Below are 14,407 nucleotides of genomic sequence, written 5' to 3' on the forward strand. Positions count from 1 at the left end.
CTTAAAAATAATCGGACGGCTCCTGAGATGATGAGTGGATGAGCGGCAATGTGAGCTCCACCCATTTGACTTAAAAATAATCGAACGGCTTCAATCCAGCTGTGATTCGCAACGTCATCAATTCAACAGAGGACTGTTTCGTCAATTCACTACATTTTCAGCTGTCAGTAGATAGAATCTGATAAGATCATCATGTGTTCGTTGTACACGAGACCCTTTGTCGTGAGCGTATTTAAACATCTTAAAGAAAAATATTTTTAGAATTGAACACAGTAATTCCAAGAATGCAACACAACCAAATTGAAGCTAACACCACCATTAATATTTCGAGAATGTAACGTACTAATTAAACTGAAGTTCAAATACAGTTAACAGAGGATGCAACAATATTCTAGAAATATTATGTTGCATGTTGAAATTAGGCATATCACAAAACAAGTACAGTAAAGGATGTAGGCTTATTATGGTATAAATATTTGTGTTGAGATCCTCAAGTATACACAACTTTAGCAATGGAGGTACTCCGGAGGGTGCCCTTCAACTATTTAAAAATTAAATTTTTGTATATATATATATATTTTAAATTTAAAATTGCCCCCTCAACTTTTAAAAATTTCATTTTGTATGTATAATTTTGTAAAATTTAAAAAATGCTCCCAAAACTTTTATAAAAATTATATTTTTGTATGTATGATTCTTTGAAATTTTAAAATTATTCCTCTCAATTTTTTTATTTTTTATTTTTACATTGTACCCCTTGAACATAATTTCTGACTCCACTCTTGCACAACAAGCACGGTATTATAATGCATGCAATAACTTGATTCTAACATGCGACAAAATATTAATTTCGAGCATGCAATACAATTTATTTCAAAAATAAAGCACAATTATATATTTCGAGGATGTAGTACAACTGAATCAGAGTTGCAATAGGTTTTCATGTGCCACTTATTTGAGCATGCAAAACAACTAAATTAAAGTTGCAATATGACCAATCCGGATGCAACGCCAATATTTTACCCCCTCGATTAATTGGTTGCATCTTCCAAACATGTACAGAGGAGTATGTTGCATATGCGTACAACATAAAAGCGCATACCCTAGTTTATATAGAAGTAGGGTTGCAACTTGAGTTGGGCAACTGAACCCAGTTCGATTTTTTACGAGTTTAGACAATATCAATCTGAACTTAATTAGGATTGGGGTTGGGGTTTGGTTGAGGTGCTAGTAACCCGGACAAATCCAAACCTGAATTCTAATATTATTTATATTTATTTTTTAACTTTAAATGCATTATATATACGCTTCAAATTATTATCACAATTTTCTTTTCAACTTCCATTGTTAAATCTTAATTTATTGTATATTAGTATTTAGTAGAATTACTTTTATAAGTATTTGTTAGTATTATTAAAAAAATTCAATTGGTTCTTATTATATTATATTTTATTTTTGTTTAAGAGTAATTTAATAAAATTGGCCATATGGCTGACCCAAATTAACTCGACTCTCAAACTCGAAATCAATGCCCGAGTTTAAACTCGAGTTTAAAATAGAAGGATGGGTTGGACTCGGGTTGAATAGATAGGGTCAGGGTTAGACTTGTGTTAAACATTTTATATGTCGGTTTGGGCTTAAGCTAGTCCTTCAACCAGCTCAACCCGTCCGAGTTGCAGCCCATATAAAAGTACTCTTTTGCCCACAAAAAAGGAGGGAAAAATAAATAAATAAATAAAACTTTTGTTTGGTTCAATTTTTTTTAAGAACTGTTACAAAAATCTATTTGGATAATAATTTTAAGAATTCAATTAATAAAAAATTATTATTTTTTAAGTAATTGTCTTTTATATATCTTTAAAAACAGTTTTTTGTTTTTTAAGTTGTTGAGAACAAAACCAAGCAGATTTTTTAAACGCTTTAACTAAGAAAAGTTAATGGTGAATTTCATTGCTTTTCTGAACACAAGTTTTGTATATATAAAGCGAAATTATAAATTCATAATTTGATAGTTTAACTGACTTATAAAAAGAATAGTATATTAATATAAATGATTTTAACTATTTATAAAAGCTATAGATTTTCTTAACAAGACCTTGTGCAAGAAGAATCGCTCCAAGAGACTTTCATTAATGTCAACTTAGAAAACGCTAGGTTGACCTTACAGCATGATATTGTTTTCATGAACTTTTGATGAACCAACGGATAATAAACTTCTAATTATAGGTTCACCAAGAAATAAATTATCTTTTTAACTTCAATATTAATTAATTAATCTATTTTTATTCAATTTGAAAATAAATTCTATTATGATAACATTCTAATACTGAACTCGCAACGTCACGTCGTCAACTATTTTTAAAGAGAATATATATGAACCTCATCTTTTATAATTTTTATTTCATATATATGAAGGTATGAATATTAATTGATATATATATATTTTTAAAAATATAAAACATTAGTATTACATGGTTTCCAAAGTTTTTTTCTTCTCATAGCCCAAGTCAAGTTTGGGTCAGACTCATTGACCTCTTGAGTGGTTTAGTGTCCATAACTTGCGTGCCCTTCTAAATTACTACAACCCTACTTGCGTGCAGTTGTAACTTCTGACAACTCTGAAAATTGGAATATATTCGATCGTATAAGAATATAATTTTTGAGAATTTAGAAAATAACTGGGCTTGAGGTCACGAGGTGTGAAACATATCATTCAAATATTCAGGCATTCAGCACACTGCATGCATAAGTTTTGGCATGCATATATGGCAGTGAACAAGAATATAAAACAGAGTCGATCATAAGTCCGTCCTTTAATAAAGATCATGAGAGAGAGTGTAAGCAGATTGAAGATGATGACCATCCAATTTGTTGAAAAGGTCAAAGATTTGTTGCAGAGTCTTCTTCTTCGTCTTTTCCAGACAAAGAACTGGGAAAGAGAAAGTTACTCACCATCTTCAATGTATATTTGTTTTGTTGTACGTATAAATATAGGAGTTCCTTAGTCAATACAAGTACTCGAGAAGCAACCGATTCTGTTACTGTTGAGGAAGGCTGTTCAATCACTTTATTGACCAACATTATCAGTACTTACCTTTATCCACATATATTTTTGCCCCACTTTTTACACCAATGTACGTAACAAGAGTGGATTCCGCGTTTTGTTTTTGTGGGTAAAAACAGTAAAAAAAATAATAATAATTGTTAATGCGAAAATTCGCGACTCGGAACGACGACGTTTACCTGCAAAATAAAGGAACGAATGGCACCGGTGGGGTGCCAGTCGAGTACCCTCCGACGATCAAATTAGTACTTATAATCGTATCAAATAATAATTATGTATTTTTTATTTAGGGTATTTTCTCGTACCTTCTTTAATGACTTGGTGTCCTATTTATGGTTGTTGATTAGAATCAAATTAATTCCGCCAATGTCAATGGTTGAAGTCTCCCTTATCATCCGCTTGTGCGAGATCAGAGGAGATCCATTTGTTGCCAGATTTGTTGGGATATGATTTACTACTTTGACTTCCTCAAATTGTGCCAAGGTTATCATTACCTTGTTGAACCACGTCATCTCTTATTATCATTGATAATGAAATATTATTATTCTTATCCAATAGAAATATGATCGTTCGAAAGTAGAAAAGGTCTAGTAGCTGGTCAACACTTAGTTGCCTCTATCATTAGGTCAAGGTAGGTTAGGTTTATTTTTCCCTATCAGTTACTGCCCATTCCCAAGCTTACTTGTCTAGCTTTGGGAATGTGAATTTTTTTATTTTTTTATTTTTGCCCTGGACACTGTTCCCTCGAGAAAAGTGCCCGCGAGTACTGTTCATGTGAACAATATATATATATATATATATATATATATATATATATTTTGCCCTGGGTACTGTTCATATGAACAGTTTTTTCTTTTTTTTTTTTTTTTCTTTTTTTTTTTGCCCTGGGTAATACTTCTTGGGTACTCTTCCCTTGGGTAATGGTCCCTTGAGTAATCTTCTCTTGAGTATTGTTCCCTTAGGAACTCTTCACTTGAGTACTCTTCTCTTGGATAATCTTCCCTTGTGTACTATTACCAATGGTGGAATTAATACAGATACCAAATCAAGGTTCTGTTTTGGAAGGGCATAGATTCAAACCCATGATCAATGGATTTTTCTTTTGAAAATCCAATATACGAGTTGTAAACTTTATGGGTTTCAGTCAGCTCATCCCCTTAGTAAGGGAATAAATTTTTCGAGTTTCACTTAATTCGTCACACTTGTAATAAGAGAATTAAATTTTACGAGTTTCACACAGCTCGTCCCTTTAATAAGGGAAGTAGGTTTTACGAGTTTCACTCAGCTCGTCCCTTTAGTAAGGGAATTATATTTTATGAGCTTCACTCAGCTTGTCTCTTTAGTAAGGAAATTAGATTTTTTGTTAGTTTTTTGTAAAGCATTAATTACCACATAGGTATAACACTTGAGGGAGTTACCCTCCATTTAAAACAATAAATTACCGATCAATAAACATCGTCCCTTTAAAGATGAACTTCTCAGGAACTTGTGAAGAGGATCGTTTTTTGACCTGACCCTTGTAAGTTAAATCCTGATTTCTGATGACCATACTTTTGTCAGTTAGGCCCTGGTCTTGGTTTCTGATGACCAGACTTGGAGTGACGAGGCACTGATCTTAGATAACCGAGCTTGTGTAGACTTTGGACAATCAATTCTTAATCTTGGTTGACTAGGCCTTGGTTTTGGATAACCAAGCCTTGATTTATGATAACCAAGGGTTATACCCTTATGATCTAACTTTTGGTGTTGGAACTATTTTCTCTTTCTAGAGTCGTATTTAGATCTGTTTGACTATTGATGTCTCGACCCTTTAATAAGGGAAGTAGTCGTTCTTACTCTTTTGGTAAAGGGTTTGTAATATGTGCAAGCTTAGCCTGCTCTTTTATTAAAGGGTTATTTTTTACGAGCTTCATCCAGCTCGCCCCTTTAATAAGGGGATGTTTTTCCTAAGCGTTATATGCTTGCCCTTTAATAAGGGAGTCAAAGTTCTTCACTTTCGTCGGTCGTGCTTTGTGGCTATTGTGGTAGTGACCCGTCAAATCTGAAGTGCATGTGACTAAGCTTGGTTTCTGGTAGAAAAGACCATTATTGGTGCTTGATGGTTAAAAACCTCATGGGACCACCTTGGACACGGTGGACTCATTGATTGTAGAAACTTCATTGGACTTAGAATCCTTCCCGGTGTGTAGAGACTTACCAGGTTATGGTTTAGGAGGATCAGGTATCGGTTTTGGACGACTAGTGCTCTTGAGGGGTCGCTAAAGGAGAGAGACTAGAAACTCGACTAGCTCGATGTACCAAGGTTGGTACGTCAATCTTATAAATCTTGTCATCACATGTAGATCGACGATTAATATCGTTTGATCCACTATTCTGCCCCTGATATAGACGTTTATACAGCGGACGGGGCTTGGTGCTGCAACAATTTACAGTTATCTGAAAATATTATATTGTGTTAGAAATGATTACTGAAAATTAACTTGCAATGGATTATCAATCCAAAATTATGCATAATCTAAAGTCGATAGGCAATTCCTTCAAGGGAAGAAAGGTGACGACTGTCGTCTGGTAGGTGGAGGCTTGGTGTCCAGCGATTGACTTGATGCTTGGTGGATGGGGGCGTGGTACCCAACGGCTGACAGATGATGGTCTGGTGGCCAGTACCTCGTTGGCTCCAATAATCGCCTTTAACTTAGGAACCTCCCTGGGAATACCGACCTCATTGGACATAGGATCTTGAGGGACATTGGACCTCCTTGAACCTAAAGGCCTTGATACATTCTTAGGTATAGAAGGCCACCCTAATTGCCCGAACGGACGGAGTAATGAGACTCCGTTGCTAGAGACATCCTCAGTGATAGAGGCTTTATTAGTAGGTAGAACCCCCTTGTTAGTAGTGATCTTCTTGATGGGTGGAGACCTACTCATTTATGTAGGCGCAGAAGGACCAGGCCTTAGTGGTTAGCTGCTGCCAGATATGAGATAGAGTTTGGTCTTAGACGACCAAACCTCAGTAGTGAGGGGACCAAGCATCGCTAGATGGAAAACACCACATTGGACTGCCTGGGTCGATGTGCCAAAGTTTGATTATTGTCATCATACACTGGGTGGCATCACGCAACCCACCGTTTTGCCCCCAATATGATGGACGGGTAATCATGATGTAAAAACCCGTCCTTATATAAGATCATGGAAACTCGTTGTTAACTGATGACTTTCTGATGGTTTCCATGATCAGAAACTTTCGTCTTGCCGTCCGAGCCAAGTCGCGTCAGGATTATTATTTCTTCAGAGAACTAATCGTTCCTACAGACGGCGCCAGCTGTTGATGCGAAAATCCTCGCGACTCGGAACGACGATGTTTACCGGCAAAACAAAGGGACGTCACCTCGAATGGCACCGATGGGGTGACAGCCGAGGACCCTCCGACGATCAAGTTAGTACTTGTAATCGTATCACATAATAATTATGTATTTTCTATTTAGGAGTTTTTTCTTGTACCTTCTTTAACGGTTTGGTGCCTTATTTATGGCTGTCGATTGGAATCAAATTGGTTCCGCCGATGTTGATGGTTGAGGTCTCTCTTATTATCCGCTTGTGCGAGATCAGAGAAGATCCATTTGTCGCCAGATTTGTCGGGGATATGATTTACTCCTTTGACTTCCTCAAATTGTGCCAAAGTTATCCTTACCCTATTGAACCACGTCATCTTTCATTATCCTTGATAATGAAATATTATCATTCTTATTTAATAGAAATATCATCGTTCGAAAGTTGAAGAGGTCTAGCGGCTGGTCAACACTTAGTTGCCTCTATCGTTAGGTCAATGTAGGTTAGGTTTATTTTTCCCTATCAATAATAATAATAAATATTTTATTTTGCATAGTACAAAATGTTTCGTGTGGTCAAAAATTAAAACACTTGTTTGATATTTTTATATATTTCAACACTTTAGCAAAGAGTGTACTGTTGCAATGAAAAGTTAAATTAAAAAAAAAAAAAAAAAAAAAATCCTAACTATTAAACTTACATAACTTTTTTGAATGAGTATGTTTTAATGTTTTTGCATGTAAAATCTTGTCATAAATAGTCGTTACCAAATATGTTTTTGAATACTACTCAAAATATTTTATAATGAAACGCTTCTTTTGTTTCAGGTTAAAATAAAAATGTAAAAACAAAATGGATACCAAATAAGGCCCAAGGATACCAAATAGGGGCCTAAGCAACTTAATTATTATTATGAGGACATTTAGGCCGATCTAAGATTATCTCACTAGTTTGATAAACAATTTCTTTTAAAAAAGCAAAAATATTCGATTATGAGTGATATATTTAACAAACAGACAAAAATGGGAGCGTTAACTTGTGAAATCCAAAGTAAAATCTTGGTAAACAACTGGTTAATTGTTGATTAAAAGCACTGCACAATTCGATGTTTACCTTAATTAGGAGGGAGCCACTAGGCACTAGCAGTAGGCAAGAGGAGAGTAGTGGCTATTGAACCCTAGGGTTGTTAGAATATTATTCATCCTATGTGTGACTTTGTTTTCCTTTAAGACAAAGAGATTCTTCCAGTACCAACGACTAAAAATATTTGTTTGAGATTGATTGATGATATTGATTACTAAACTAAATATTTGTAATTCAATAGGAAATCAAAAGCTGTAAGGTAGTTCGTACCATTGGTTTGGTTTGATTTGGTTTTGGTCGCAGGGTATGTGAGGACTTACATTTGGCAATCGTACTACTAGACTTCATTTATCATATTCTTATACATAATTTTTAAAATTATATCCTTTTTATTCTTTCAAATTGCAAGTCTGCAGTTTTGCAGTCTCAAATTAGATGCACTTTTGATGTACAAGTAAATAAATAGTAATAACATATATACACTTAAACTCGTTCAATATTTTTTTTATAATAGTAGATGTCTGGATAGCGTATAGAATTAGTGTTCTTATTGAATTTTAAAGTGACAGACTTGTACTCTCTACATCTATTAATCTAACTTTTAATACTTTTTACCTTATTAAAAAATATATATATATTTCTTTACAATAAGGAGTATATTATTATTACGTAGTATTATATATACTTACGTTTATTATAGGGAAAGAACAATTAAAAGAAAGGAAAAGATGGAGGTCGATCAATGCATTTGTCTTCCACAATTGGGACATTGGAGACCCTCCAACTCCATGGACACCATCCATCGATCCATCCCTCTTTAATTTAACGGACAATAAATGTTACCAAGCAATTAGAAGAGCCCTTTTCAATGAAGATGTTACCATTTTGAATTCGAAACCGATAGAATCAACTGAGACAATCACCATGATTTAATCTTTATTGGCGCCATTAGTCAGTCATTGATGTAGGGTCGATGCCAATTGGTTTCTTTCTTATAAACTATTTCTCACTTTCCTTTTCTCAACAGACACAAGTGACCATCTACTGCATTTCTTAAACTATCTTGTCTCCACCTTCATAAATACTAGAAGTTTTGTGGAAAGAATGAAATAAAATTAAGTTTACGAATTGTTGAAATGATTTATTATTAGTTATGATTTACTAAAAATTAAACTCATTACACAACCACTCGTCATTAGATCATAACAATTGGTTTTTTTTTTTTTTTGTGAGCAATTCGTAGAGAGATCTTGTCTTAACTTTTGTTATTACTTTACACAAGCTAAACGATTCCTGGACTCACACATGTTAATTTCTATTCTCTTTTTTTTCCTGACAAATTAGGGGAAGGAGAATTCGAATACAGGTACACCTTGTAACTCAGGGAGTCGAACGCTCTACCAATTAAGCCATTAAATAATACCTTAATTTCACATGTTAATAACTTAAACTTTGATAAATATAGGTTTTCTGAAAAGAATGAAATAGAATTAAGTTTACCAATTGTTGAATTGATTTATTATTAGTTATGATTTAGTAAAAATCGTATTACAAAAGACTGATCATTAATAGATCTGCTAGTATAATTTCTGTTTTCTTAAAAGAGAGGTGAGCAAGTAGTAGACTTCGTCATTTGTGTTTGTGAGTGCATCTTGTTTTGCTTGTGTGTGCTTGTATCTATTGTATATGTGAAATCCTAACAATGACTAGTATCTACCAGATAAAAAAAAATAAAAAAAAAATAAAAAAAAAATAGACGTAAACAAAAAATATAGAGAGTTTATTAACTTGTACACAAGTTAATTTCAATTTTTTTTTTTCTTGTCAAATAAAGGGGAGGAGGACTTAAATATCAGCATACCCGTTCAGGGAGGGAGTTGACACTCTACCAACTAAGTCATTAAGTAAAAATGTCTTAGTTAATAATGTTATAATTAATGACCTAAATATCTTTACATGCATGATGTTGATTGGTGAGAGATTCGATCTAACTAACTCCATATAGATTTGATTGCTTGTACGTGAAAGTTTCCAAACTGAAGCAAATATGATTGTCCTTCAAGTAATAAAAGTAGAGAGCTTTCCTCTTTTAAGGTAGCCCACCTTTTAAGCCATGGTTACCATCATATAAGAAAGATGAAGCAAGCAATTTACTTGAATCAGTGATTGAATCAACACGTTTGTTTGTAATGTAGTGATGATGGCACTGATTATCAAAGATTGAAAGATTTGATTGAGGAGTGTACGATTAATTCTCAAAAGAGAGTATGTGTGTGTGTGTGTGTAATTATATATATATATATATATATATATATATATAGGCCATAAATAAAATTCTAAAGGTTGTCTTGTGGGGAAACCTGTGTGAATAAAGCAGCACATGCGCGTCTTTGAATAATTCCTGGGTGGGGTTACTTTTATCTTACTTGGAAATTAATGGCTTTTGAATTTTTATCCCACACCATCATTTTTCTAGAAACTTAAATGTCGTGTAATAATGTAGTTGAAAGCAACTGCTACAATTCTTCTTCTGTAAGGTTTCTTGCCATTTTGTTTTTGTTATTATCATTTTTCGGAATTTTGTGATACATATCTAAATCTACGTGCCAGCAATGAATGCATATATATATATATTTTTAATTTTATTTATTTATTTATTTTTGCCTTGACAAACAAAAACAACACCAAGATCAACACAAACAATCTTTTGCTACCAAATCCAGAATATCAGCCGAAATATAAACAAAAGCAACATCAGTCGTAATATGCTTTCGAAAGAGCTGGGCCAGCCCTGAGATTGAAAAAATCTCGAAAGGCCCTAGGCGGACTTTAAATGTGAGACCCTCTATACATAAATGATATGCTTGCCCTAATTTATTATTATTATTTTTAGGTCCTTTTTTGCTGCATTTGGTTAGACCTTTTTTTTTAGTAGCCCATCATTCCTTAGGCCCTTTGCTGCGGTTATAAATTTTTTTTTTGGTGGCCCAACATTCATGGCCTATAAATTTTGATTTGCTGCATTTGGTTGTAATTTTTATTTTTATATTTTTGTGGCCCATCATACATGGGCCTATAAATTTGGAGGCCCCTTATATTCTGAGGCCCTAGGTGACCGCCTTGGTCGCCTTGGGCCAGGGCCGGCTTTGGGCAAGAGCATGAATGACTCTATTGCCATGCCGACTTATATGACTAAGATGTGAAAAGGAGAAATACTCAAACAGTACTTGCACATCAAAAGAAATAGCATGAATTTTCATTGGACCACAATCCACCCCATTCACCGCTTAGACCACCAACAACGCATCACATTCAAATCATACCTGATCGAAACATTGTGATACAGCCCATAAGACAGTTTTATGGAGAGAAACAGCTTCGGCCTGGGAAGCACTTTGCGCCGGGAAGGGAGAGAAAAGCATCCTAATTTTGGAAGAAAGTAACAGATAAAGGGTTTAAGTTTCTTCAAGTACATTACCGGGACTTATTTATGAAGTAGATGGAGTCAGATTTTATGACATTATATTTATGCTTGATACAACTCTGATTCCAAGAAAATTGATTTTCTTTTCAAATTCCAGGAAGATTTGATTCCAAACAAAGTGGGGTTACAAGCTAGAATGTTTTCATGTGTGCTCATGTTCTCTAATATAAGCATTCACGTTATGTACTCTCAATTCGATGACTAAAACCAATCACTATAGTATAATGATATATATTTTACCTCCCAAAGAGAATATGATGAGATTTAAGAGTAAGGGATAAAAAACATTCGACAATTAAGGATACAAGTTGACCATGAGAATGACCACTTGATAGACTTACCGGGAGGGTTTAAGTTTTTTCAAATACATTACCGGGAGTTATTTATCAAGTAGATGGAGTCGAATTTTATGACATTATGCTTGATACAACTCTGATTCCAAGAAAATTGATTTTCTTTTCAAATTCGAAGAGGATTTGATTCCAAACAAAGCGGGGTTACGAGTTAGAATGTTTTTACATGTGATCATGTTCTCTAATTTAAGCGTTCACATTATGTACTTTCAATTCGATGATTAAGGCCAACGGCTATGGTATAATGATATATCTTCTACCTCCCAGAAAAGGATGATGAGAATTAAGAGTTAGGGATAAAAAAAAATTCGACAATTAAGGATACAAGTTGACTATGAGAATGACCACTTGATAGACTTACATTTCAGTGGAGTCATTTAAGGAGTTAATGGTGCCATGGCTCATGGAGAGTCATGTCACATTTAGTATGGAAATTCTGGAGGCTTTGTTCCAATCATCTTAAGTCCTGCAGCCCAAATACAAAAGGACTAAAGGAGTGTGTAAAGGTATCGAAACAATAGGCCCAAATGAAATTCCGAGTAAGAAATAGGCCAATATTGCCAAATGGATCCAATCTAAAAACAATAGGACCTAGACATTGGTCCCCTGGGAGGCCCAAGTTATAAATTCTGAAAGGTCACTTTCAAAATTTCCAGGCGCCCCACCAATGATTCTAATTTGGGCTGAACCACATATATAGGAAGGATGTGGCTTCACTAGAGCATCTGTAGTAGTAATTTTTTTCTTGTTTTATTTATTTATTTTATTTTCCTTCAAGAATGTTGATATAAGGAAATAATATACACAAGTCCAATTTATTTATCTTTTCCAAGGAAAAAAGGAATTAATTTTCCATTTTCGAGATATATATGTATATGTATCCAAACAGTTGATGGATATCTTGTTAGTATGTGAATGTTTTTGCGTGGAAAAACTTTTGATTGAACCGAGAATAAGCCATAAATAATGAATTGTAGCTATCCATTTAGACAGAATAATATTCTTTGTTCAGGGAATGCGCCAATTTGAGTCGTAATCATGCTCGTATATATCCAATGATTGTAAGCAGCCAAAAATAGTTGGATGAATTTGGAAACACAAATTATAAAATGGAGCTATCAGAGGTGGAACCCTTTTTACATTTCTGATACCGAGTGGTCTTGTCATGGCCATTTCTACCTTTATGATCTATACCCAACAATTGCCTACTCAACATATTCAAAATATATGTGTGTCTATATATGTTATATATATGTGTGTGTGTGTGTGTGTATCTATGTTTAGATGCTCTTTGGTATAGTTTTACTCTGGATAGACAGCATTCTTCCATTATTTTACTATAGATGATTTGAGAAATGCAGCAATATTTGGTGGGGGACACGACAATTCCAACTCTTTTAGGCGGAGCTAGAATTTTTTAATTGAGGGTGCTAAATAGTGATATAAAGTTACATTTAATAAATTTATAACATAATTGCAATAAATTTTTTTTTTCTTTGTGTGTATTTTTAATGTACATTTTTATGAACAAATCTATTAACGATATGAGAAAAATAAATAGAAAGAAGATTAGTTAAAGTCCATTATAAAGTTGTTATTGTCCAATATTATTAAGTTTGATTTTTTAAAGGCAAGACCAAAAGTTTTAAAAGAGATCTAAATAATTTATTTCATAAACCATCTTTAATTTTCATAGATAAGTAACTATAAATGAGAACTTTATAAAATTTTGGAAGGTCAACTTTAATTTTCTTTTACAAAATTACCATTAATAACCATCAATAATTACTGTTAATAGAATTCTGAAAAAAATTTGGGGGGCCAAATTTTATATTCTATACAAAATTACCATTAATAAAAAAAATTGGGGGATGGCCCCCCTACCCCTTTGGCTCCGCCCTGGGTACGTTTGGATTGAGAGATTTGGAGGGATAGTGTGAGAGAAAAGAAATGAAAGGATTTGTGTAGGTTGTGTTTGGGTGGTTTAAAATGAGAGAAAATAAAGAATAGGGAGTGATAAGGTAGAATAGTTATCACTCCTTATCCTAACCTATTTCTCCAAAAATAAGAAGATAATGAGAGAAATAATAGTGTTAAAATGATATTTTTATAATTATGAAACTATTCTCAACAATTAAAAAGGAAAAAAAAAATTATTTTATTCATGTCCTATTTATTTAAAAATACATACTAATAATTTAGTTATTATTCTTTCTTTTTTTTTTTTTTTTTTCCCTCCTACATACCAAACGAGCCTTACTAAAGTTTATGAGGTTTAATGATGGTAGGTTGCAGTTATTGCATGGATGCATTGCCTATAGATTGGCATTTTTGTGCTTGACCTTTAATTTCAATTTCAGACATGGGGTCCTCCGCAAATGCTTGATTTTTATTTTTATTTTTTTTTTTTTTTTTTTTTTTTTTTTTATGGTCCTGTGTTTTCGAACATTAATCATGGGCCAACACAATTATCCTCTTTCTCACAAAAGTTTATCTTGTCTCATGCAGCAGATCCAGATCTTGAAACTTTAATCACTTTTTGTTTTTGATGCTCAATTGCTCATACACCAAAATACACTAACATTGTTGAATTGAACAATAATAATTGTATTCTCTTTGAATTTAGAGAGACCACATGTCAAATCGAGTGAATGAAGGATATGATAAATTTTAAAAAATAATATTACCATATGGATACAATTTTAATTTTTTAATCAATTTCTAAATTGTATTTATAAATGAACACATTCATAATGCATCCACCAAATAGCTCATAAAATCATAACCCAATGTACAAATAAAATTATATTATATATATATTTGTATCTCATAGTAAGATTATTATCTTTGTAATCGAATACCTCCGCAAGATTGAAATCACTTTATTTCTTTCCCAAGTTCTCTCTCTCTCTCTCTCTCTCTCTCTCATTCATGGGTCTAGTACTTCTCTCTTTTCCAACTGTTCTCCCCATCTTCTCCATTTCTAAACATATTTAGATCTCATATCTCAATTCATTGATTTCTCTTCAAATGAATACACACAGACACACACACATGCACATATATGTATATATCTCATCATCTTCTCTTGAT

The sequence above is a fragment of the Cornus florida genome, unplaced genomic scaffold (genome assembly GCF_030987335.1).
Source record: "Cornus florida cultivar Cherokee Brave unplaced genomic scaffold, ASM3098733v1 CherokeeBrave_3.0.0_Hap2_Chr11, whole genome shotgun sequence".
NCBI lineage: Eukaryota > Viridiplantae > Streptophyta > Magnoliopsida > Cornales > Cornaceae > Cornus > Cornus florida.